We start from the raw sequence: 24,215 nt of genomic DNA on the forward strand, positions 1-24,215 counted from the left end.
ATGACCATGGAGACACAACATAGGGAAAACGACAGAGCTGACTGAATGTGCTCACGTGAGTGCTAAAAGCAGGCATGCTCACTTCCCAAGTGAGAGACAGCGCTGGGAAGCTGACTGGAGCCTCTGACTCCAGAGGCGCAAAGGCTGACAGCACAGGGCTTTTGCCCAGAGGTGTACCCTGAACAATGCCTTTGCTTGGTTGTGGAGGACAGAGGCGGGGTGTGCCTGATGAATGTCTGATTAATGTGCCCAACACCTGTGGCCAAGGCGCTAGTACTTAAAGCGCTATTATCCAGACTGAAATCCGTGGTTAATGGAGGCCAAATGAGCACACGCAGCCTCCTTATTCAGGGAGAGAAAAAAAAAAATGTTAGGTTTCTCACTATAATAGTGTGGCAGACAAGGCGAGCCAAGAAAAGTGTTGCTCGCAGAGCCTCAGACATGCTGTCCAAAAACATCCAGTCTATCACAGCTGCCCACCGGGTGCGGGCTGCAGACAAGCCCAGACGATTTATCAGTGAGGAAAGGGATCATAACTTGGTGGGGATGGATGGAGGAAAAGACTCTCTATACAAATGGAAGTGAGGGGAGAGGAGAGAGTGGAGAGAGGGGGATAGAGAGAGGGAGAGGAAAGAGACAGAGGAACTGGTGGAGAGAAATCTGCAATGTGTCTGTGTGAATGGAAGATAGGGAAGGAGGTAAAAGAAAAGGCTGCAAAGTCAGAAGCAGGGAGATACTGACACCACATCTCTGCAAAGCGTTCAAAATTCTCCAGCTGCCACGCTTTTAATTTGCTACCATTCTAATTAAAATGCAAATTAAATTTATAATTAGCATCAGCGCTTTCTAAAGAAACCTCCTTGTGCGCTGTACAAACATATGGGCCGGCGCTGTAGTGTAAAGTTTGTAAAACAGAAGTAATAGCACAAAGTGTTGAGGGGGTTGTGAGGGGGAGAGCAGCTTTTCTCCTCTTCCTTTCTGGGTTTCCTTTCTCCTCGTCCCTAGGAAAGAAATTGCATGCAGCCTTGGGATGTCTTGTGGAATGGCAGCTTTCCTTACAGGAGTATGGAAGTTGTGAGCCAGTGCCCCATGGCAACAATAGGATTGCTGAATGTGGAGGATTGTCTGGGCTGTGACTTTGTGTTGAATCAGGTGTCAAGGGTTACCCTGCATGTCATGAGGATTGTATAGGAGATGCCAAAAGGTAAAGGGGGTCAAAGCTCCTAATCAAAAAGCCTATGGCCAAAATTAACCGCTGTTTGCTTCCAGATAATTAATTTAAAAAATTGATGGGGAACAAAGTACCGACATTACCTCATGATTTGAACACATATCATGTTTTCGAGCTAAACCTATCTGATTTGCCCCATATTTGAGGAGGGGGAGCGGGGGGCGAGTTGGGGTCGAGTGTTAGGCTAAGCAGATGTGAAATGGACAAGAACTTAGCTTGCAGTTTGCGGAAACACTCAACACTGAGCGAATCAGTGTTACCCCCTCAGTGTTCTCAGCATATAAATATGATCCCGGTGCGTGTCACTTTGCTTGACTGTCCGGCGGAGGGAGGCTCATAGGGAAATGCCCTCTCTGCCTGCAGCTGTGTAGGTGAATGATGATTACCCACTGCCCAATCTCTCAAAGTCGCCACGTTTTAGTTCAAGGGAATAATTACGAATTAAAAGTGAAACAGGCAGTCCTCCTGGTAATTGTGCTGGCCTTTCCAGTGAAGGGTCTGGGTCCTACCTACACCTCAGTGTCTTTAATATTCCAGGGATTCTCCTTTATCTATTAACCAGACTCTCCATCAGATATTTTAAAATTTGAATGTAACGGGAATGAATATTTCATAGATGTGTGTTAAGCTGTTATTAAACTATAATGTAAAGCAGGATTGTAGGAATATTTTTATATGTCAAAAAGTCAATTAAAATGATAAGCCTGTAATATCACTATTGTGGTGCTGTGCGGAAATTCATTTCATATGCAGGGGAGGTCCACCACCACCCAGCATTTGGGCATGAGGCAGGACTGTTACATATTCAGAGGCCTGTGTACTTCAATTTCATTAGTAACACTTAGGGCCGTTTTCAGCAGAGATTAAATGGAGAGCTATGCAGGGATAAAGCCTCCAACTTGATTTTTTATTTAGTTCTCCAGAAACAGCATTAGGCATTCACAAAGGTGGGTGCTTACCTAAACGCACCATGGATTCATCCTCAAAGATGTCAATTCTTAAGAAAAGGTGTGTATAATAAAATGTGTAGTAAGGCTTTGTCTTGCATAAAAGTATTGTCCACTGGAGAAAACGGTCCCATGCTATTGAAATGAGGAATGCAGAAGAGGAAATTAAAACTGCTGGGAGCTACAATAATGGAGAGGTTTACAATGACAAGGCTTCCTCCTTGTAGCCTTTAAAGCAACGACACATGCAGAATAAGGGAGAAAGTTCTCTTTACTGCTTGTACACTTAGGAAGAAATACATGGAAAGGTAGCTGGTAGACTAAATGCTGGGATGCTTTACAAAAGCTTGAATGCTTTTTCAAACTTTGTCTGCTCATCAATTCTTCCCCAGGCAATGGCCATTGTCAAAATCGGGATGTAAAGAGATGATCTGCTTGACAGGTTTGACATAAGTCAATTAATCAAGACCTCAGTAGAGAAAGGGGCGTCCTCTGCTAATACAGCAAGGGACAGGGACTTCTTATGTTCACAGAGTAGAAGTTTCTTATTTTTTCCTGATGACCAAGGGGGACTCGGGCCCCCTAAATAAGTCCTCTGTGTGACTAACAAAAGATGGAAAGCCGCAGCATAAAGGCATTTCTTTGTTTAATTTCTAATTGTTGTCCTTCTTGTATTCAGAAAATGAAGTCACCTTTGTCGTGGTTTCAAGAACCGCTGGGTAATCAAAATTATTATGCCGCCACCTGTTGTCTGTTAATTATTCTGAGAAGATACTCATAAATCATAACACCGGACAATAAATCAAACTGTCAGTTCCTAGGTCAAAGGTGACCCATGAAAAGTTATAGGTCACCCGCCGGGTGTGAAAGAGCAGGGTTTCCGAGCATCGCTCATTGTCACCTACTGTTGGCAGACGTGCCATCCAAACAAAAGGAAAAACCGAAGTTCAGAATTCCAGCCAGGGGACAGGAGGCATCCACCCAACGTGGTCCATCCATCCACACAGCAGCAAGTCAGTCTTGCCCTAGCCCAAGAGAGTTGTTCCCTGGAGACCTGATTGTAGACACTGTTCCTTTTGGAAAAGTTTGAGGAGCTGCGTTGTGGGGATATTATCTTCCCCTTCTCAGAGTCACTGGTGACTATGCAGGGGAATGTCATATCTTAAGGCATTATTTATTGAGAGAATCAGAATACGTCAAACTATGGCTGATAGGAGGATGCTTACAAATGTCTGACTTCCCAAATTAATTTTGTTTGGAGTATGTTTTCCGTGTGGAGTGACAAGAGCTTGAACCGCATTTACCATTTCAAGTCATTTGTTTGCTTCAATTCCTAGTACTTCAGATAGCATCGGCACCTCAGAGTGGTGCACGCTGATGGATACCCTTGATGGAAAACCGGGCGTGGGGTGAATTCTTTCTGATGTGGCTGGAGCATCTTTAGGATAATGCACAATGAAGACACAATGACAAGGCAGCTGGGGCACAGAGCTAATGTGGCAGTCGGGGGCATACTGCCTGCTGTTTGAGTTTGGGTGTGTAAAATGGAGGCCACACTTGCATTAAAGATTTTTCTCTATTTTGAGGGATTACTGTTAATTTAGTTTCTTCTAAAAGAGTCATGAAAAAGGGGAGTATACTCACAGTGTCAACTTTGATACAATTGTTCTTGGTTTACCTTGAAAACACACACACTTCACACCTTGTATCCAATCCATAGATATCAGAGTGGACACTCACCGCCACTATCTTGAGGGACAAAGTCTCCTCCATTATATTCCTGAGCACTGAAAATTGTGACTTTGGGATGGAAGTAAGTCAGTCTCAGAATGTAAATGGTTTGTCCAGGACCAGGGGAGGTCAGAGTTCATGGATCGATTCAAACTTAACCATTTGCCTTCAAATATATTTACATGGATCAGGGAGTTTAATCTAAAGTCACAACAAAGGGCCTTGGGGGCACTGAAGCCAACAGTGATTTCAGCAGCTCTCTGCCACAACTCCATCTACTTGGAACGTCTAAGACAAAAGTCAGCTTTCTTTGTCAAAACGGAACTTCATAAAGTGTTTCTGATTATGTTTAAGTGTTCAGAATGGGAATATTTAAAGTGTGGTTCCAGTTGGTTGAAACAGAACTTTAGGTGAAGGAGCTGGTAACTTTCACACATGAGATGTAGGTGCTTTGAGAACTTGTTAGAAGCTACGTCTTATGTCAGGTACAGGGAACAGACCCAGAACAACATGAGCACTTCCTGGAGCAATGAGGCCAGGAGTTACCACAGTTTCCAGGTCTGGTCCTTTGAGAAAGGCTAGGCTGATGAATTTTTGTTTCCTAGGTTGGGGTCTGAGGTTGTGGTCACCCTCTGTGATAACAATGCTATTAGAAAGCAATACTCAAGCCCATTACTCAAGCTTGAATAACGAAGCGGCAAGGTTCTGTTATGGCCGTCTTGAAATCCTGATCAAGTACCTGAGAGTACAACTTGACTTGAAAGCCTTTCTTGGGGTCGTTTAAGATTAAGTTAAACTGGATGGCTTCAATCTCAGAGCCTGACATCCTTTAAACTGGACATTGAGAGACAGCAAGGGTGTGTGTGTTTGTCAGTGTGGTGTGGAAAAAACCACAAGGACACAGCAAGAATGCAGATGTCTCCTAGCCAAGGCTCCAAGCCTCGGAAGCAACGTAGGCTACTGGCACCTTGATCTTGGACTTCTGGTCTCCAGTTCTCAAACACACAAATTCCCTTCGTGCTATGTATCGAGTCTGTGGTATTTTGTTTGGGAAGCTCTAGAACGTTAATGTGACTTCTCTCTGCACAGGCATTTATTTTTCTTTGAGCGAATAGGCATAGGTAAAGGAAGTTCTGTTGGTAAGTGGAAAAAGGTGGTAAGAAATCATATTGTCTTTTCTTTTGTGTGAACCTACTAATGTGGACCAATGAGCCACCAACAAATGGTCCAAGATGGAGAGAGACTCTTGCCTTGTAACTTGCAGCTGGAGAGGTAAATTGCTGCTTAGACAGGGGCACTTCAACCTCCCGGTGCACACAGGTTTACCTGTCGCTTTCACCTGATCATTCCTAGCTGTCCTGGTCGGCCTCACACGCGACAAGCATACTACTATCTGGGCCTCACATAGTGTCTTCCCATTGTTTATAAAACTTTCCGAGCAATCAGAACGAAAGTCTGTTTCCACCTGAGCTCCCCAGTCACCTCCTTGCTATGTTTCTTATTAACAACCCTATCTGAATGTACAGTTGACTATAGAAAAATGTAATGCATACAAAATTCAAACTCAGCCCCTTGTGGCTGGCCCTGCAACCTACTGTGTAGAAAGACACAATCAGCTAATGGATTAGACCCTTTAGGGAGGTCCAGCAAGGGCTTCGTGGGAAGTGCTCACAACCTCTGCCATTGTGGATGACACACCCTGCTAAAGGGTATCCATCCTGGAGATCACAGGTTTGTCTATGAATCTCTCTGGGATACTTGGACAGTTTGACATGTACCCGTCAAAGTGTCATGGATTATTTCCTGTTTATTGAAATATAATTTCAGATTATGTTGTCATGCTCAGGCAAAGACATGGGCATCTGTGGCTGTCAATACAATTAAAAAATTATCCCAGGTTTTTGTGGTCCTGTCCCAGAGGTTTAAAAAAAATAATAAGCAATGTAGGTTCCCATGCGCATCTCTCTTGAGGCACTCAGATCCACATCTGCTGCAGAACCAAGAGTATGGTGGGTAGTTAGCCCCTGTCCCCTCCCGTACTGCCTGCTTAGAACATCCAGTGTGGCTGGACAATGTAGAAAAGGCAAGGTTTATGCTATGATTGCCATTGTCATGTCAAACTTTTCAATAACCAAATTGAGGTTTATGCTTCTCTAGAATTCCTTTTTTTTTTTTGCTTTGTTTTCTCTTTTAGAAAACTAAGATTTGAAAGCCCCTCTGAGAAAGATTACCAAGTATTACCAAGACGACTTGGTGACACACCATAATGACTTTGCATCCCAGTTTCATTAAAACTGAGAGAAACAATTCACAGAGCATTATTGGTATCTTCTCAATGTTTGTTTTTGTTTGTTTCTGAAGTTTTACTGAATAATAGCTATCTTCACTTATATTCTGTCTTAGTTGTTTTTATACTGCAACCGTAGAGCTGAGTAATTTCAGTGGACACCATGAAGCCTAAAGTTACCTTTTTGTGTACACGTGTGTACACATGTGCATGTGTGTGTGTGTGCATGTGGAAGCCAGAGGTCTATGGCAGGTGTCTTTCTCACTCCTCAACCTTATCTATTTATTTCTTAGGCACTTTCTCGATTACGCTTCAATCTCATTTTTTAGGCAGGTTCTTTCATTGAATCTGTTACTCACTCTTTAGGCCAAATAGCCTCACCCAGGACTTTCTTTTTATTTCTCTCTTATATTTTTTATTATTTAAAGCAATCTTTAGATTTAAATATATTTTGATCATGTTCTTCCTCTCTCCACAGTCCTTTCCCCTTCCCTAGTCACTCACCTTTAAACTATTTCTAAAAAAAAAAAAACAATAAATATCCAATATAATGACAGAATCTGCTAAAACCAAAAATACAAAATAAAACTGCACTCAGAACCAAAGCCTGCCAAACTTTAACTAAATAAAAGCGCAGAAAAAAAAATTGTGGGGTTCATTATATGTTGGTAATTACTGAGCATGAACTCTGTCCTAGCGTGGTTGATAGACCCGGTGTCATTCTATTGGAGAAAGCTGATTTTCTTCTCCCAGCAGGCGTAAGTGACAGTTCAGTTGGTAACCTTTACCTGAGTGGCCATTCTTGCATTCATCCTTTCATTTTTAAAAAAGAACAAGTTATTTTTTTAAAAAAATAAAAATATAACAAAATATAAGATAAAACAAACTGTCTCTTCAATATTGGACAGGACAAATCAACAGAAGGAAGTATCCCAAAAAAAGGCACAGAATTAAGAAACCCATTTATTTGCTCACTCAGGAATCTCATAGAAACACTAATTATTGTCACCCTTTTTAATCAATCAATTGAGGCTTATGGGTTCTCAATTTGTTTCTCAAAATAAAATAGAAAAGTCTCTGTAATGAACAGTGTATTGCCAAGACAACTGGCAACACACCCAGTGACTGTCTGGCTCAGTTTCATTGCAACTGAGTCACAGCTCATGAAGCACTGCTGGTTCCTCCTCAGTGCTTGTTTTCCCACTGTCGACTAATAAAGTTTTATTGATACAGTTGCCTTCATTTATATTCTGCCTCAGCTGTTTTTGTGCTGCAGCTGTGGTGCTGAGCAATTTTGATGGACACCATGAAGCCTAAAAGTTGTCTGTGTCCCTGTTCACGTGCTCATGCGTGTGTATGTGTGTGCACACTGTGCCTGTTCATGTGTGCATGCATGTGCATGTGGCAGCCAGCGGTTTATGCCAGGTGTCTTTCTTGGTCACTGTTCCCCCTTACGTTTTAACATGGGTCTTTCATGAAATGTGCTTGTCGCTGTGTAGGCAAGGCAGGTTCACTAGTGAGCCCCAGACATGTCCTCCCGATTCGTGGCATTTTATGTGGATGCTGGAGCTTGTACTCAACTCCTCATGTTTCTGTAGCAAGCATTTTACCAAATGAGCCATCTCCTCAGGCTCAGACAATTTTCCAGTTTTCTCTCTATTTACCAAATGGCTCCACAGTGTCCCGAGCTAGAAAAATCCTACCCTTTCTCAGCCACCCAAATTATCTCCGAATTATCTGACGAATTATCTGCTTTGCCTTTGGCCTTGATAAGGTTTTCGGTTAACTTTTCTTCTCCATCTGTGGCACACGGGCTTTCCAAAGGCCCCAACTAGTGACGGCTTTGGTAGCTTTGGCAAAGGAGGTCATTTTTTTAATGGCAGCATTGTTATTCTCTATCGAATAGATCTCACTGTTGAATACATTAGGTTAAAAACGTTGTCAAGCATGGGGTTTCCTGCCATGCATCCTCTTCTATGTTTGAAGAACGGCTTTTATGTCTATTTGCAGCTATTAATTGAAACAGAGCTGTGGTTTTAAAAAATATTTTAAATATTTTTTTTTACTTGAGCCTAATAAAAGAGGTAGCTCCAAAAAGCTGAGACGTTTGTGTGTAGTTTTCTTAAAGATAATTTTACATAAGAATACACTTTTCAAAATACAGATTGAAACCTTCTTAATATTCTTTTTATTTCTCTCAGCAATTTATTTGGTACTTACTGGATATTTGAGAGACACCATTTTTCATACAGAGATATCTCAGGATTACAGGCACTAATGTATGACGGTAATTGCCTTAGCTCCTGGAAGTTGTTAGGGAACGCTTACATGTAGGCTGCCATCACTTTTGCTGACTGCGGGGCGGGGGTGGCTATTGTTACCTGCCTGAAACAGATGGCAGAGTCCAGGATGTGCTCAGAGGCCCTGGTTGCCAGGAAGCACCAGGCACAAGTTATTAGCGTTTCAGCATCTGAGGAGGTAACCAGCTAACCACCACAGTAGGGAGCTGTGGGGTTTCCTGGGTCAGAATGTTCAGTTCCTGTCTCATAGGATTTCCGAGCCAATCCTAGCAAGTCCAGGAGTCCATATGAAGGCTCCAGTTAGAGCCGTCTTAGGTTCTAGAAAGGAAGTGGGAAAATTCATCAATTCTATTTGTTCCAAATAATCAAATATTTATACGGTAATCTCCGAGTAACCATGAGAAGGAACGGAGTATGGCATAAAAAGGCCCATGAAAAATAAATTGACCAATATTCACAATAAGACAGTGCAAAAACAAGAAAGGAAGAAAAGCAACTGAGTTAGATGGACAAGATAAAGATTCACAAGTACGATGACAGTAATTGTATTAAGTGGAGACACTACATTCTCTAAGTGAAAGATGAAAACAAAACCCGTCTAGAAACTCATGTCTACTTGAGAAAAATACCTTATATATAAAGATACACAGATGCCAAAAGCAAAGTTCGGCAAAATTATTCTGCATATACTAAACTGAAATATACATATATACATAGAACTCATGCCAGAAGAAGCATGGACTAGGGAGGACACATTCGTATGGGTGGAAAATTTTAATGAAATGAAATTCAATTTGTTAAACGTTAGCATAATGACTTTGACAATGAATAATAGCAGGATATTGTTTTGAATACAAAAGGCAAAATTGGGAAAATTTGAAGAGATCCATTCATGATGATGATGATATCCAGGAGAATAATCAGATGGAAACCGGGAGAGTCTTAAAGTAGATGAGCAAATTTCCTTCACTATATGGCTCTCCACTTTCTCCATAATCCCTGCAGTCCACATCATACACAGAAATGCCAAGCTGACATTCTATCATTGGTAAGTGTCTATGCAACACACAGCCTTGCGTTTCTCTATGTGGCAGATGTTTTAACCTCTGGGATTCTTATTATACATTGGTGATTCCGTCTCTTGATTATACCCCAAATGCTTACTGAGAAACACATCCTTGCTGGCAGAGAATCTTTGGAAGCCCAATCCCGTGTGGTGTGGCAGAGACCTACTTAATTTTACCCACTCATGACCCGTTTTCTCCTGAGAAATTTTTGTGGGACCCCAGGACTATTAGTGTGGAAAAAAGGGCTCAGCAATGCAACATTTAATGATATTCACAAATAATTTTGTTTTGTTTTTTTAATGAAACAATTCCTTACTACACATATAATCATTACCTTTTATTGAAGTTAAGGGCAAATGTATAAATGAAATAGATAATATTTCTTACTTTTTACATAAAAATAAATATTGGCTGAATGTTTGAGACCACAGGACATAGAAAGTCTGCAGCATTAAAAGAATATTGGTCAGTATTTTGAATTTATTGGCGCTACTGAGAATGCCATATTTTTTTTTTAAAACACATAGCATAAAAATTACAGAAGAAAATGGTATGGCTCTTTGGAAATAATTGGAAATTATTCCCTAAACCCAAGCCAAATCTAAACATTGATTTTAATGAGACTTAGTCTAGCAAGTCAATTTTAAAAATCAAATACGGTACCCTAATACAGTCAAATTCAAAGTTATACCAATTCTGATAACAATATCCTGAGGGATAATTTAGGAAGGCATTCAAAGTCTTTTTTTTTCTGTAATTAAGCCATTATGTTTCTATAAAAGCAAAAACCTTAGGGTTAATACATACCTTAAAACGCTGAAACACACCATAGCTGCTAATCTGAGCCACAGTGCTTCAAATGTTGGGATTGCTTGACAAAATGGCAAAAACAATGCAAAGAGCATGTGTTGTGTGTTCAGAACCAAGGCTGTGATGAAGTTGTGTGATATAGCATGGGCTCGAGCTTCCAGAAATAGCTCAGATACATTTAGTATCTGTTTTTGGTCATTGCGCATTCAGAAAGCGTTCGTTGTTGCCAAATTTCTTGCAAACCCCACACTCAGTTACCCGGCCCTGTGATAGGATCAAGACTCACAGTTTCAGAAGCTGGGCGATAAAAGACTGAGAGCTTTAGTAGCAGTGTTTGACACAGCTTATAGAGTGTCCAATAGCCTAAATCAGAGCCCTCGAAAGTCTTGCCTCTGTGAATATAGATAGGGGTTTTAGTCCGAATTTGGGCATCATACTAGGCATGTAAAAAGAGGGAGCAGGGGTGATCTCTCCAGGGAGACATAGCAAAGCATTGCTAGTACATGTAAGTTCATGAAGCAGTGGGTTTTTTGTTCTCTGTAGGTGTTTGTGCTTGTTTGGGAATGGGTAATGGTGTTCCTATTGCCCTGGCTTTGCTCAGTTCAGTTTCCTTTTATTTCAGTGTGGGGAACAGAAAAGACCTTGAGTGAAAGTGTGTGTGTGTGTGTGTGTGACAAGGACCAATGCCTCAGATTAATGGGAATGGATAAGGCCTTCTACCAGGAGATGTGCTTCAGAGACATGGCAAATCCTCTGGTCCAAGTAGGCCTATTTATGAATAACTGAGCAATGTGTCTGATAACCAGCAACTCCAGCTTCCTCCTGGATGGCTGCTCCCTCTCAGAGATCTCTGCCTGAAACAACCTAACTCTTCCTCCATTTGCTGAACCAAATAAACTGTGCTGAAAGCCCAGGTTTCTTGAGTGCTTCTCCATATGAGTGAGGAAGACACGCTTGATTTCACTTGGCTTTGTATGTCTGGGTTTCGTTTCTGCGTTTCCTTATCGCCTCAGGCTTCCAAGGTCCAGTTGTGTAGGGAATGGCATTGCGGCTTACCTGCAGATAGATGTCTTCTTATCTTCCCATGCGATACAATTCCATGCTACACACAGAGAAGCCAAGGTACCGCTTAAGACAGCCAAGCTTCTGAGGGAAAACCTAATCTTATTTCTGCCACGAGTTATTTTAGTCATCTAAGAGTTTCTGGCAGCATATACAGAAAGCTATTTATAAATTTTATTGTTTATGTTTAAGGTATACCACAGGATGTTTTTATATATGTATAGATAATTAGATATGTCAAGCAGATTAGCAAACCCACCACATCACCCTTTAAATACCTTGTCTCCAAAGATCTTATAATATGTAATCTTTTATTATTGGATGGCTATATAGAAATGACTTTTCCACACTGAAAATTCCTTAATTTCTGAGTCTCCCCTATTGATGCCCCTACTTGTAAATCTGTCCCTTCTAATATCTTGGCAATTACAATTGCCTTCTAACACTAACTTATAAGATGTGTCTGTCTCTTCATTTCTTCCTCTAAAGCTGCGAGTTCCTCAGGCAAACAGCCTACATTCCCAAAGCTCACTGGCTTTCTGGCATTTGGTTGCTGCCCAATATGGAAATTCATTTCCCTTCAACGTCCTCATTAACTTCACTGTCCAGCAGCTGATTTGATGTCTCCACCTTTAGTATTCGTCAGGTCAGGCTAGATTGCCCATGGTGACCATTTCAGTGTTTTAGGGAAAGCTTAATTCTCCTGTACTCAGGCGAGTCTCTTAGATAGACTGATTGAATCTGAGCTATCCTGGCCCTGGTAACGGTTCTCACAGGTGAATATTAGCACGAATTAAACTCCTGGGGAAAGCAAACTTCAGAGGCATTACAAGGATTTCCCTAGGATTTCAACAAGTAACCAAAGCTCCTGCCCAAGCCTACCTTTCCAGTGTAATTGTTTCATCATTTTGGGTGTTTTGATATTAGATCAGCATCCCAGGAAAGTTGCCTAAAGAGGTAAACATTAAATCCAATTAAATACTTTTGTATGTCTATAGAGAAACATACATATACACATGATTGGCAAATACACACACATGGGGAGATAATTTCCTAGTACACACATTTTGTGACTAATGAGGAGCAACATGAGTCTACGAAACATGCCCATTTTTCTCCTACCTTTTTGCTGGATTGCTCAGAACTTTTCACCAATGGGTTAACTCACTCCACACTGTAATGTGGGTGTAACGGATGTGATCACGTGGCAGCGGGTAGTGGTATGTGGGTTAGAGGTAGCAACAGAAGTATTTATGAAGCAATACTTGACTGGTGAGAAAACATGGAGGGAACAAGCAGAGAATCACTAGACATGACATCAGACAGAACAGGGAAGGCTACTAGGCAGAATAATGACTGCAAGGATAAAGGGACCAGTTGTTCTTAAAGGGCCAGAACCAAACAAAGGTGGGTGGTTAGGCCCACAATATAAAGAGGAATGAAACGGAGAGAAACTAATTGCTGTACCTTTTTTACATAATCTTGCCTGTGTGCTCTTGGCTCTGTGTGTGTGTTTGTGCGTAACTGTGAGTGGGCACACTTGTGTGTGTGTGTGTGTGTGTGTGTGTGTGTGTGTTTATGCTACAGAGCTGAGAAGATAATGGGTGCTGCCTGAATAAATCACCTCTAAAAATTGTACCGAGTTTAGATCAAAAGGATATGAAAGCATTGGGTGCATCCCAGCTAAGTAATTAATTAATTAATTAATTAATTAATTTTTGAGGCAGGGATCTCACTATGTAGCTTGGACTGTCCTAGAACTCACCGTGCAGACCAGAGTGGCCTCAAACTCACAGAGATCCACCTGTTTCTGCCTCCCAAATCTGGGATTAAAGGCATGTGCCACTATGCCTTGTTGCATTGGGTATAACTTACTGGAAATTCAGGCCTACAAATAATCCTTTACCCCCAGAGCAAAAGGGCATAAAACAAAAAAATTCCCAACAAGTTTTTTCTTATTTTTGTCTCTTTTAAAAAAGTTCACTGTTTTTTTTTAAAGTAGCTCAAGGTCACACAAAGGTTTTAAATCACATTTAGAAATATAAAAATATTACCCATTTATAAATTTCCATAATTATACTCATTGAACATCATTTCAGAGGTATATGTTGATAATTAGATATAATAATATATAATTTCATTAAAACGACTCCACACTATATATGCAGCATTATAATAAAAATAATTGGACTTAATTTTTCTTGAGTCTATCAGAATGAAAAGTAACTAAAGAAATTGCCAGGCTCATGCATATCCTTCATGTGTCCTAAGTTTGCTCCAAGTTTTGACTACTTCTGCTCAGAAAAGAACCCTGTACACATCCCTTTTAAGTTCTCCACCCTCCAGACTCATTGCTGTTAACTTTAGACTGATTCTGATAGGACAGAGAGCAGTCTATCCTATAGCGATCACACTCACTGTTCTTTAATGGAATTCCATATAAATATGCAAATCGGTTTAAGACTCACTTTCTGCCGTAGACTAATCAATTTTATCATTAAATGGCTGCCGCGACCGAGCTCCTGTAGGGGCTGCCAAAGGACTTGCACAAAACTGCAAATATGCCTACATTTGTGAAGTAACCTGACTGGATATATTTTCCCGGGGCAATTTCCCTCCATTGGAGTCTGGGCATCTGTCTTCCATCCTTGGAACAGCATGCCTCATTTGATTGCAAAGTCTAGAGCTTCATGACATGGCTATTGGTATTTTGTACTGATACTTTGAAGAATTAATGGAGTTATATTTCCACTTCCCCTATAATTCATATATGCATGAATGGTATGTATACACCCCCCACATATGCATATGTGTTTATCCAATGCATGGGGTAATTCTGGTTTATTTTATCCTTCCACAAGTAATTTCTATTGAATAGTTCCTTTGTCTTTCAGGTTTAATGTTTATTATTTTGTTTGGGGAGCTAAGGTACCATCAAAATAGACAATTTCTCCTTAGTTTAAAGGAAATTGTATGCCGGAAACCTTAGCCTTCAAGGATTCTGGAGTGAATAGCAGAGATACCGAATGTGGACTGGTAGACTCTAAGGGAATGATGAAGCACAGGGTAAATTGTTCAGGAACACAAGGCTTTTTTTAAAAGAAGCTCGCAAAATGACTCAGTAGTAATGGGTTTGCTGCCAAGGCCAACAAAATGTTTTTGAGGACCTAGGACCCACAGGGTGGAAGGAGAGAGTCAACTCCTGGAAGTTGTCCTTTGAATACATTCATGTCATGACACCTCCCACCCCTAATCTATAAACAAATGTAATTGAAATATTTACATGAAATGCACAGGCCAGGATTCTTCCTTGTCTTATACCTTTGTTCAATATTTAGGTAAGCACTTTCCCAGTGTTTCTAAGATGGATGGACTCATCTTAGAAAAAAAAGTTACCTTCTGATTGTCAAATTATTTGTATCTTTGTTTCCTCAAACTGTAGGACAATCTTCTGTGGGTATTCTCTTAATTACTCAAACGGTTAAAATGTATCTTAGGAAACGAGGTTGTTTTAGCCCATAGTTACTGTTTCTCAGCTGTAAATACCATCTTTCACACACCTGGGATCTAAGGAATTAGTGTTGGTTTCCTGCTGCATTAGGCAGATTTTTGGGCATTGGTGACTCTTTTTCTCATCTTTTCTGTAGTCTGCATGCTACACTTTTCATTCTCCCTTTATTTTATAGACCACCAGAATGTGTGCCTTGACCTGTCTTCATCATGTGATATCTCTCATCATGTGATAAAGTGTAAGACTCCTCCTTCCTCTGATATCGCGTGGGCAAACTTCCCTGGCTCACATCTACTCTCTTCTGAGGCGTGTTCAGTATCTTGAGTGAGCGCTGCCATAGACGAATGGTTTGTAGGCTCACGGAGGAGCAGCCACACTCCTCACCTCAATAACTTAATAACTTATGTCCAATCCTGGCTCTCCCTTCTTCATTGAGCTCAGCAGCCTCTGCTCAGTGCTCTTGAATCTGAACCAGGGTCGTTGCTGCTGTACTGAGGCTAGCTGTGGTCTGGATTCTGAGCGCATGTTCAGACACTGGGGAGTGCAAAACCTGTGTATTTTTGGAGACTTTATCTTATTTTTATTTTTCTGTTTCAAAACACCATACTTGAAGATCGCATCAACTTTTATAATGGTTAGTATAATCTCAAAAAAAAAAACACCATCAAAATCTATTGATGGTATTTTCAAATACATTGTTCTGTTTCGATTTTATGTGTTTTATTCTAGTTATACAGATAAATACTCCCATCAATTAAAAAGAAAAGAAACAGGACAGGAAACCCTGAAACACAAATGTTCCAAGTTGTTCAACATCCCCTAAAACAGCTTCTACAGGTGACGGGGGAGGTAACAAAAATATGATTTAAAGAGAGAGGAGGAAGACTGGCAGATAGGGGACAGTGCTGCTAGGCTGGGAGACAAAGAACTACACTCTAAAGATACAGAACCTCAGGCTGAATTGACTTAGAGGCCTTGTAAGATAAACTCTTTCTGTTCCAGTTCCCCAGATTTCTTATACTTGACTGCAAGGTGAATAAAATTAGTCTGGAACCTTATGGAAAGAGGTAAGACATAAATAACATGAGTGTTAACATATTCAAATGACCTAATTGCTGTTTTAAAAATGAAGTCCTCTAACTAGTTGATGGCAACACACTTCGTGTTATCTCAAAGAGGCAGACTCACCAACTCTGCTCCCAATGGCTGCTCATTCTTAGGATTCATCAACATCCTTGCCTTGTTTACTTCTGGAGGCCTTTTATAAACAGTGAAATGTGGAGTCCACTTGTACAAGCTTGTTGCCGAAATGTCATTTAGTCTTAGTAGTGGGACAGTGAGACAAACATTCCCAAGTATGTAAAATCAGCTTCATTTTGGTACATTTGGTTTTACTGACAGTGTTAATTAATGATGGACTAAAACAATGGACCCTAATTGCTTGTGCTAGAACAAGGGAGTTGAATTTCAAGGTGAAATTTGGGAAATTTTAGACTAATTTTAAGCAATTTTAAATTTTACAAATGGTTCTATGCAAACCAATGAAATCTCATGATGAAAAAGTCATGTATAGTGTGTCTCCAGAAAGAGGCTTTCAAGTGTTGTATCTAACCTGGACTTCAGTTTTCCAGTTCATGCTTAGAAAATGTCCTCATTTTTAAAAGTTATTTGAGATGTTTATTATAGACAAAAGTAGTTTATTAGTTTGGTGTTTACCAACAATATATTCCTGAAATATAGGAATGACAAGAAATCAAAATACAGTTGACTTAGAATATTTGAAGGCAGTTTGACTTTGAACTTCAATTTTTTACATTTTCTTTTTTTCATGTGTGCTAGTATGTGTGCTTGTATGTTTATATGTGCAATGTGTATTCTTTTATGTGGTATGTATGTGTATATGTGGTTGTGTGTGTGTTTGTGTATATGCATGGATATGTAACTTTATGTGTGCTTGTATGTGTATGCATGTAGTAGTGTATATGTGTATGCATGTGTGTATTATGTGTATGTGTGCGTGAGAGTTTATGCATGGTGTGTGTGATGTGTGTATGTATGTGTGAGCATGAATATGCTGTGTGTGTATGCCTCAGCACACATAGGCATTAGAAGAGAACTTTGAGAAGTTGGTTGTCTCTGACTTCTACCGTGTGTGTCCTCGGTATGGAATTCAGGTCATCAGCCTTAGCACTGAACACTTTTATCTACTGAGCTATCTCACTTTCCCTCCCATTGTGTTTTATAATTGTATTTCTAATCAAAATCCTATCCCAGTGCATTTTGGTCATCTGAAGACTGAAAAGCCTTTTCTTAATAAATATAGTAAGATAAAACAAAAACTAACATTGTAATTGGACAAAACTAATAAATAGAAGAAAAAGAGCCCAAGAGAAAGCACAAAAATCAGACTCATTCATTCATTCATAGACTCAGGAATCCCATGAAAACACTAAACTGGAAGCCAAAATAAAGGAGGAAGGCCAGGGGCAGACCCAGGCAGGCCCTGCACTTGCTGCTTCCGTCTCTGTGAGTTTTGATCCTGTTGATTTAGAGGGTCTTGATTTCTTGGTGTCCTCCATCCCCTCTGGCCCTTATACTATCTCTACCTTCTCTTCCACAGGGTGCCCTGAGCCCCGAGGCAAGGGATTTGATGGAGAGATCCCAGATAGGACTGAGTGTTGCAAGTCTCACATGCCCTGTATAACCCACAGCTCCGGGTCTCTGTATTTGATTCCCTTGAATGCAGGAGGAAGCTTGTGTGATAATGACTGTGCCAGGCACACTGACGTATGAGTGCAGCAGAATGTCATTAGAAGTAATTTAATTGTTAGTTGTTTTTTGTTTGTTTTACCCTAGTAAACCATCTAGTCGCAGGCTTTGTTAGGTCTCAGTTCCCACTTAGGAGTGGCTCCTAAGGCAGATATTGGTTAGTCAATCCCATACACTTTGGGCCACTGTTGCTCTAGCATGGCTTGCAGGCAGGATACCTTCGTAGGTCTTGCGGCTGGCTTGGTGTTTACCCTGTGCTGTGTACCTTTCTGTCCCAAACACAGGGGTGAAGGCTCAACTTTGGCACCAGCTCAACTTCTCCATGTTCACTGTGTTGTATAGGTATCATCTTCAGTGATGGGATCCTGCCATACAAGAGAATAGTCTGCATTGCTTGGGGTTTCCCATGGCCAATACTTCAATTAGATGTAACCCAAACCCAGTACTAGAGCATTTGTTGACAAGTTGGGGCGCTGTCTTTCCCATTATTTGAAATTTTACTCACGTGCCCTTCATATATGTAGATATTTTAGAAACTTCTACTGTGTTAGGTTTCCATACTAAACTTAAATTGCCCCTCATTTTAGCCATTTCTCCCCTCTCTATATGATACTCCTGTTCTAGGTGCCATGCCTGGTCCATCCACCTATAACTGTCTTTTCTCCTTTCCTTTCCTAATATGATCTGTTTTCATGGTTCCTATACCTACCCTCTGTCACTATAAGGATCATAGTAGCTTGGTTATCATAGACTTAACAGCTAACTAACATCCACATGTAAGTGAACCCATTCCACATTTCTCTTCTGAGTCTGGGTTACCTCACTCAGGATGAGTTTTTTCTAATTCCACCCATTTACCTGTGAACTAATTGATTTCTTTTTTTTCTTGTTTTCTCTTTTCTTTTTTTTTTTCTGTTTTTCAAGAAAGGGTTACTCTGTGTAGCCTTGCAGCCTGCCCTGGAACTCACTCTATAGACCAGGCTGGCCTTGATCTTCCAGAGATCCACCTGCTTCTGCCTCCTGAGTACTAGCATTAAAGGCATTCACCACCATGGCCTGGCCAATGGTTTTACTCTTTAAAGGCATGAGTAATAATATTCCATTATGTAAATGGACTACCTTACCTTTATCCATTCTTCTGCTAAGAGACATCTAGGTTGGTTCCAATCTCTAGCTATTATAGACAGAGCAATGGTGAGCATGGGTGAGTCAGTGTCTCTATGATAAGATGAAGCATCCTTTGGTATATGCCCCCCAAATTGATGTCTTAGCCAACTGTCTATTGCTATTAATTAAAAGGTGGAGAGACCAGGGCAACCCTTACAAGAGAAAACATTTAGCTGTAACTGGGACTTGTTTACAGTTTCAGAGGTTTCACTAGGAAGCTTGGTGACATGCAAGCAAGCATGATGGTGGAGAACTAGCTGGGAGCGACATTCTCATCTGCTGGCTGATAGAGAGACTCTGAGCTGCCATGGATTTCTGAAACCTCAAAGACTACCTGGAGTCACACACTTCCTCTAATAAGCCAAAATGTCCTAATCCTCTCGAAAGGTGTCATTCCCTGGTGACTATGAATTTAAATCTATGAGCCTATGGGGGCCATTCTTATTCAAACTACCACAAATGGTATAGAAAGATTTTAAGGTAGACCCATCCCTATCTTTCTGAGGAATTGCCACACTGATTTCCATAGTGGCTGTTTTCATTCCTGCCAGCAATGGATGAGTGTTCTCCTTATATCCTTAACAGCACGAACTGTCACTTGTGTTTTATTAATCTTAGCCATTCTGATGGGAGTAATATCAAATCTCAAAGTAGTTTTGATTTGCATTTCCCTGATGACTAAGGATGTTGAACATATCTTTAAGTGTTTCTTAGCTATTTGACTTTCTTCTTTTGATAATTCTCTGTTTAGACCTGAACATTATTTTTAATTGGTCTATTAGCTTTCTTGGTATCTAGTGTTTGAGTTCGTTATATATTTTGTACATTAGCCCTTTATCAGATGTGCAGTTGGGGAAAGTCTTTTCCCATTCAATAGACTCAAGCTTTGTCTGAATGACGGTGTCCTTTAAGTGTGCCATGCAGAGAAGTTTCTCAGTTTCACGAGGTCACATTTACTATGTGTTGATTTTAGCCTGTGCTAATGGTGTTCTGTTCAGACAGTCTTTTTGGGAGCCTAGTAGTTAAAGGATAATCTCTGCTTTCTATTCTATCAAGTTGGGTGCTTTATGTTGAGTTTTGTGTAGGGTGATAAGTATGGATCTCTTGGATTCTTCTTCATACAGCTAACCCACTTTGACCAGTACCATTTGTTGAAGATGCTCTCTGTATTCCAGTGTGCATCTTTAGATTGTTTATAAAAAATCAGGTGTTGATATGTGTGTGGATTTATTTTTATTATTATTCTACGATATTTTGCCTGCTTGGCTATTTGTGGAGCATGGGCAGTATTAAATTTCTGGGTGGAAATTTCTGTGAATTCTTCAAGTTTATAATTTCCTTGGGACTTTTACTCCATGCTCCCAACAGGATATTTATCACACAGGAAAATGTGCCAGTCTCATAGGCATTAAAGTACAAGGAGAATGATACTGAGTATGTCACTTTTAAAATTAAGCTTGCCCATACGTAGCAGATTAGTAATATAGAGTAGCCTTTGCAAGATGAAGTGTTTTGTCTTTTATCATTCTCTGGCTTGAACACTTGCTACTTTGGTTGAGAAGGAGGTGAAGGACAGATCGAGAGTTGGAACAGTTGAATTAGCTACACATCTTAACCAGTGTGGATACTTCAGACCACACTGAACAAGCTCGCACCTATCTTTTCTGGTCCTTGATGCATTATAAATAGAGGCTGAGGTTGCCTTATTCCTATGAGTGCATGGGTAATATCTGATAAGTGTCTTCTCGCACCCGCAAGGACTTTTATGGGCAATTTGCACATCAGACTGAAAGAGATCAGCTGGAGAGGGTTTGTTGTTCTGTGTAATAGAGGATTGTGAACAAATCCTGGTTCTGCAGATGGCTCTTCTCATTAGCCTTGAACATACACAGGTGCACGGATTGTTTTAACTAACAGTTCTTCAAACAGCTATTGTAGAAGTGATGTCACTGTTAGGTTGGACGGCAAGCATGAGCTGAATCTCTGAGTTAGGATAAAGCACCTGCCTGAGTTGGTGGATGTAAAGTGACTTCATCATACTGACAAGGACATTTCCTTTTGTTTTGGTCTCATGGTCAAGCAGTAGGTTGCCCGTCTATAGTGCGTTTGGTTTGATTATTAAATAACTCAGCAAAAACAAGTCCCAAACTCTAGAGGCAGTGCTTCTGGGTCCTAACCTTTCATTTATGTGCCAGAGAAGTATATGTGGATGGAGATGGGAAAGTTGCAGGAATACAATTAAAGCCACTGAAAAGAATTACTTAGGAGTAAACCACTTACATATAAATGCGAGAGCACTTGTGAACAAATAGTTTCAGGAGACTTCAGGGGTCTCAAAACTCATACACTCCTTGGGAGTCAATACCATTTAATCTGAAAATTGTATATCGCTTTTTAAATATGACAAGAGATTAGTGATGAATGAATCCTCTTGATTAGTGAATAGAAATGTTGTTGAACTTGAATGAGTATACTTTCACAGAAAACTCAAGGCAGTTTTCAACTTCTGTTCTCCAGGTTCCCTCTAGTCTTAGATGTCATAGGGAATCCCATAGAATTGTTTTTTAATAATATATTTGTTATCATAGAAATTAAAGCAATAGCTTAAAGTGCTGAAGCAATTTAAAAAGAATCTTGCTACATGTTAACAAGCATGGTTTCAATTAAATAAAACAACAGAATGACATTGATATGTTCTGAAAATTTTCTTGTTTTCTAATTCAAAAGTTGTTTTTTTCATTTTACACATCAAACACAATTCTCCTTCCCCCTGTCCTCCCCCCCAACTTTTCCCCCATCCAACTCCCAATCAGCTCCTCAGAAAGGGTAAGGGAAGTCAACAAAGTCTGACATATCAAGTTGAGGCAGGACCAACGCCCTCCCCCAGTATCAAGGCTAAGCAAGACATCCCACCACAGGGAATATTCTCCACAAAGCCAGTTCATGTACAAGGGATAAATCCTAGTTCCACTGCCAGTGGCCCCATAGACTGTCCAAGCCACAGAACTGTCACCCACATTCAGAGGGACTAGTTCGGTCCTATACAGGTTCCCCAGATGTCAGTCCAGAGTCTGTGAGTTCCCACTAGCTTGGGTCAGATGTCTCTGTGGGTTTCCCCACCATGAACATGATCACTTTGCTCATATAACCCCCTCCTCCCTCTCTTCCAATGAACGCCAGGAGCTCAGCCCAGAACTTAGCTGTGGATCTCTGCATCTGGTGCCATCATTTATTGGGTGAAGGTTGTATGATGACAATTATGAATATTCAACAAATGGTGCGGGTATCACTAACTGTTGACATGTAGAAAAAGACAAATAGATCTGTATCTATTGCCATGCACAAAACTGGCGGCTGTTTGTCTCAGCACAGTCTGAAGTTCTCAACAAAATAATGTGTAACATAAATATAAGCTTAGAAACAAAAACTCATTTAAAATAGTAAAAGGATGGTAATTGCAGTTGCCCTGCATAAACGTATAATATACATACAAAATTGCATGCGCAAGTGTGCACACACACACCAATCAAAACCAAACAAAAGCAACCTTCCAGGCTTCTTTGTCCTCCAACTCTGAGTGATCACATTTCATGCACACTTTTCCCAGACAACACTAAAATTTTAAGGGTGATATTTCTTGACCTGGTTGCTGGAGATTCAAACCAGTGATTCCCAAACTGTGGATCATAATCCCTTCAGGGGGGGTCACATAGCAGATATCCCACATATCAGATATTTAAGACTCATAACTATGGAAAAATTATGAGGTAACAATAAAATACTGTTATGGTTGGGGGTCATTACAACATGAGGAGTTTTATTAAAGGGTCAAAACATTTGGAAAGTGGAAAACCACTGCTTTCAAATTAACATTTACTATTGGACTTGGAATTATAATATTTATCAGAGAATTTCTTGATTTCAGGCTAACATTCTGATTCCCCCCCGACTTGTGTTGTGAAAACCCAATTCCTTCTTGACAATTAGATACATCATCTCATCCCTTACTATAGCCCCATTTAATTTGTGGATTCCCTGGCATGAGAAACCCAAATCGGCTAGGTGGGCATCTAGAAATCCAACTTCACAAAACCCACAATCCTTTTGGGAACAAATAACTCCCAGGCCAGCCAAGTTCAGATGAAATCAAAGTGTTTATGGGAGTCCCTTCTCAGTAATGAGCAAATAGACACTATTTCTACAGTGTGGTTTTTGTCACTAATGCACTAAACTTTGTCATTGTGGAAGGACTCCATGCCATCACTGTCACCCAGAAGACTGTGGATGGTTCTTCTGGAAAACTTAGACATGATGACCATGGGGCTGCCCAGAACATCATCCCTGCATCCACTGGTGCTGCCAAGGCTGTGAGCAAGGCCATCCCAGAGCTGAACAAGAAGCTCACAGGCATAGCCTCCCATGTTCTCACCCTCTATGTGTCCGTTGTAGATCTGACATGCCACCTGGAGGAAGCTGCCAAGTATGAAGACATCAAGGTAGTGGTAAAGCAGGCATCTGAGGGCCCACTAAAGTAAAGAGCACCCTAGGCTCTACTGAGGACCATGTTGTCTCCTGTGACTTTAACAGTAACTCCCACTCTTCCACTTTTGATTCTGGGGCTGGCTTTGCTCTCAATGACAGCTTTGTAAAGAACATTCCTAATATGACAATGAATATGACTACAGCAACAAATGGTGGACCTCATGTCCTCCATAGCCTCCAAGGAGTAAGAAGCCCGCCCTGGACCACCCATCCCAGCAAGGACATGGCAAGAGAGAGGCAGTCCCCGTCCTAACTCAATCTCTGACACTGAGCATCTCCCTCACAGTGTCTATCCCAGCACCCCCAAAATAACAAGGTTTAGGGAGCCCTACTCTTTTGAGTGCCATTAATAAAGTTCACTGCACCACCCCCCAAAAAAAAGGTGTGTGCCTCCACTGTCTTGCCTTGTTGGTTCATCCTGTATAGGTGCTTGCCACCAAGCCTGATGACCGAGGTTCAATTTCTGGAGCTCAGATGGTAGAAGGAGAGGACTGAGTCCTGCGACTGCCCTTTGTCCTTCACTCGTTTGCACACAGAATATTAACATTTGGCTTCACATAGTGTTTGGTTTTACTTTTAGCTTAACTTTTTTAAGGTGTCCACTCTCTTGTGATAAGAAATTTTGGCAACAAGAAACTGTTTGCTTATGTCATACCGAGTGGTCAGCAGTAAAACCCTAAAAATAAGTAACATTAAATGCACTCAGCGGGATGTTTTCATATGTATAAATATATTAATTGCTTTGATATTGTCCCGACAAAATACTATAACCAAACACTATGACCAAAACA

At 40.7% G+C, this 24,215-nt stretch overlaps 1 pseudogene; it reads left to right on the forward strand.

The window, feature by feature from the left end:
* Positions 1 to 23,612, forward strand: part of LOC121448321 — a 52,828-nt pseudogene extending 29,216 nt beyond the window's left edge.
* The last annotated feature ends 603 nt before the right edge of the window (positions 23,613 to 24,215 follow it).

Source organism: Microtus oregoni, unplaced genomic scaffold, assembly GCF_018167655.1.
Source record: "Microtus oregoni isolate MIOR12 unplaced genomic scaffold, Mior012 000000F_ref0000247, whole genome shotgun sequence".
NCBI classification, from domain to species: domain Eukaryota; kingdom Metazoa; phylum Chordata; class Mammalia; order Rodentia; family Cricetidae; genus Microtus; species Microtus oregoni.